Raw genomic sequence first — 3,092 nt, 5'->3', positions numbered from 1 at the left:
TTCAAAAGAGAAGAAAGCAGAGGAAAAAATGCTTAGGCAGTGCTTGCATCCTAACATGTTGCAGTCAGTGACATAAATGAAAGGGAAGAATGAAGATACATTTTAATAAAGGATAAGAAAGCAAGGCTGATACAATTATAAGGTATTACTCACTTTAGGAACTATCCAATGCAAGTCACTACAGCCAATCTCTAATTGGCTTCCAGAGATCTTGGGAGACCTCATCCAATACAATCCAACTAATCTAATTAGTTTGACAGTTCTGATCAGCTCGTCTTTGATTGGTGTCTCAGTGATCTGGTTAGCACAGTTCACAGTGCTGCAACACTGAATGTTGATAACCCCCCTAACACACAGGGACCATTTGAAATTCAGATGCGTTCTCTAATTTATGCTGCATGTTCTGATTCATACATATATTTTTATTCGCACAGTCATCTCCCCCTTTTGGTTTTCTATGAGGAATGCTAGCATTGCTATGAAGCCAAGGGAACATGACAAAGTACTTTTTAAGTTTTATCAATTAAGTCATTAAGTTTCCATGTATTAATGTACTGCAGATGTCAAGCAAATTTTGCTGATGTGTGCTAATAAAAATTACACAAACCAGTCAACATTTTAGCTTTTTGAAATAGCAACATGTGCTGTCATAGAAGGGAAGGAAACTTCACCTTAAAGCAGAATTTATACATTATTTATTATTCTATGAGTGCAGCTAAGGTTTCTATAATGAGCTTGGTCATGTATCTCCCGCAGAGAAACATCTGAACAATCTTTTTTTAACCCACTTCCTCCAAGATCTTGCCATAAATTAGATCGAGTTATCAATCAACTTTCTATAGCTAGCATGGCTATAAATACTGCTACACACAGACACTCACATTTTCTATGTATTATTTATCATTTCACTCTCTGATTATCTGTGTGAAAGAAACAATAGTGGAAGGAAGATAGTGCAAGCCAATAAAATCAGAAAAAGAGAGGCCTTGGGAGAGAGAGCATACAGTGCGTACCTCACAGGCGGCACATAGTACAAGCAGTAAAAAAAAAAACATTTCCCAAAGAACCGCAGGAAATAAAAAGGAATGAAGAAAGAAATGAGGTAGCAAGCTACAACTTAATATCATCACAGGTACAGATATAGTGGATTGCTTGAGTGTGGAAGCTGCTACATCTTAAGTGTTGGACATGCAATGATCAAATATTGTTTTTGAGCAGTCTTTAACAAACACCATTTCCCAAAAGCCTTAAACATTCATATTATAAACATCATGGGTCTACATACTGTTAGATGCAAGACCATGAGGCCATGTTTCTCTTTTGCGCTTGGAAAGGGAGAGTGAAGCAAGGGAGTTGCAATCTGCAAATGCACCACTAGATGCCACTAAATCATACACACTGGACCATTAATATAGGACTTTTTTCAGGCATGTAATCAAAAACCCATTAAAAAAAAACTGTTGACTTAGTTAAGGTAACCAGAACAGCAAAAATAGATAAGATGTTTTTGCTCTTATGTCGACTGGCTTCGGTAAGACTTTGACTACGTAATATGGTTCATCTGATTGGTTGAATTTATTTTCGGAAGTGCCTGCTCCTTTAAAAACTGTTTCCAACTATGACTTTCCAGGTGGTTATGTGTAACAAACAAATCTTGGGCAGTCGGGCTAAATCTCACATATTCCACTATTAGCTAGCACACACACACTGAACTTTTGTGAAACTTTCAGTAAGTCTGCTTCATGTTGTACTCCAAATCAGATCTCTAGACAGCAAAAACGAAAAATTCTACAAGTATTAAACCATCTCTGTACAACTGCACTGGAAAAGTTAGGCCAGCTTTAAGCAAGCAGGATGAATACTGTGTGGTCTCAATTGGAGGTGATAGAGTTCTCTGGTGGATGTTCCATATAATATTTGCACCTAATGCAACTTTAAGATAGATAATAACTTCTGCTTGAGTCTATCAATAAGTCAAATGTAGCTAAAGTAGAGTACATATCGACCCAGGTCACATTTGGCAGGATAGAGAGAGCGACAGATAACAGTTACACAGGAGGTCAGTGACATTTTTCTGCAGAGGAGAAGCAGCAGCATCACTAGCACTTATTGAACTTTTGATGTATGAACAGTCCAGGGAATTTGTTCTCCAGCCGTCCCCCGAGGAGGAAAGTCAATGACACGTTAGCAATGATCGCATCCTCCTAGATGACCTGGCAAAGAGAGGACGACTTGTAGTACACGCGGAGAGAGAGAGAAATATCCATCTGAAAATCTGTCAGATACGTACACACATTGCTAAGCATGGCCACCAAAGTCCATCGCCACCCTTTCTCTTAATTCTCATATCGCTAGTCTTCTCTAAGGCTACTGCTGGGGTCCAGCAATCAATAGAAAGTTGTATTACTGAGTGAGGCAGCAATTATTAAAGGTCACTGCTATAGGATTATCTCTAAATTAGGTTTATTCTCTTATTGGTGTGCATAGATTTTTGATATTCTGCAATGCTTTATTGGTGCCCATTCAACTGGCAAATTAGAAAGATCTAGTAGTGGCTGCAGCCCTCTAATCAAGTAATTGTAATAAATTACATATTGTAAGCAGACATCTTTTTTGGAAGAAGAATGTTTGTCTTAATGAGCAACTAGTGTTTACCCTATTAAGACAATTAAAGTCTTATTTAAGTCTTATACAGTAATTATTTAGACATTTCTATTTACTCCAAGCAAATATTAGACCAATAAAGAAGTCTTCTTTTTTTAGTTAGTAAATTACTCGCAACACATTGTACATTTTATTGTACAATCACAAGATAATGGAAATAGTACGGTATTTGCCTTCTTCTAGAAAAAAATATTTGATGTTGACCTGTGCCCCATGTAACCATAAAAACCTCCACACTGCCTGACTGAAATGGTGGTGTGGAGAGTTTGGAGTAGTAATAGCAGTAGCTGTTGTTTACACTCATTTATCGATGTATTTAGTATTCTGATTGCACTGGATGGTTTGTTTCACATAACCATCTGGGGAGTTGTAGTTTAAGATTGTTTGGAAAAGGGCAATGAAGAAATATTTTCCAGTTCTGATATTAC

Source organism: Morone saxatilis, unplaced genomic scaffold, assembly GCF_004916995.1.
Source record: "Morone saxatilis isolate NCDOM2014 unplaced genomic scaffold, NCSU_SB_2.0 Contig22, whole genome shotgun sequence".
NCBI lineage: Eukaryota > Metazoa > Chordata > Actinopteri > Moronidae > Morone > Morone saxatilis.
This window is presented reverse-complemented; position numbering follows the sequence as displayed.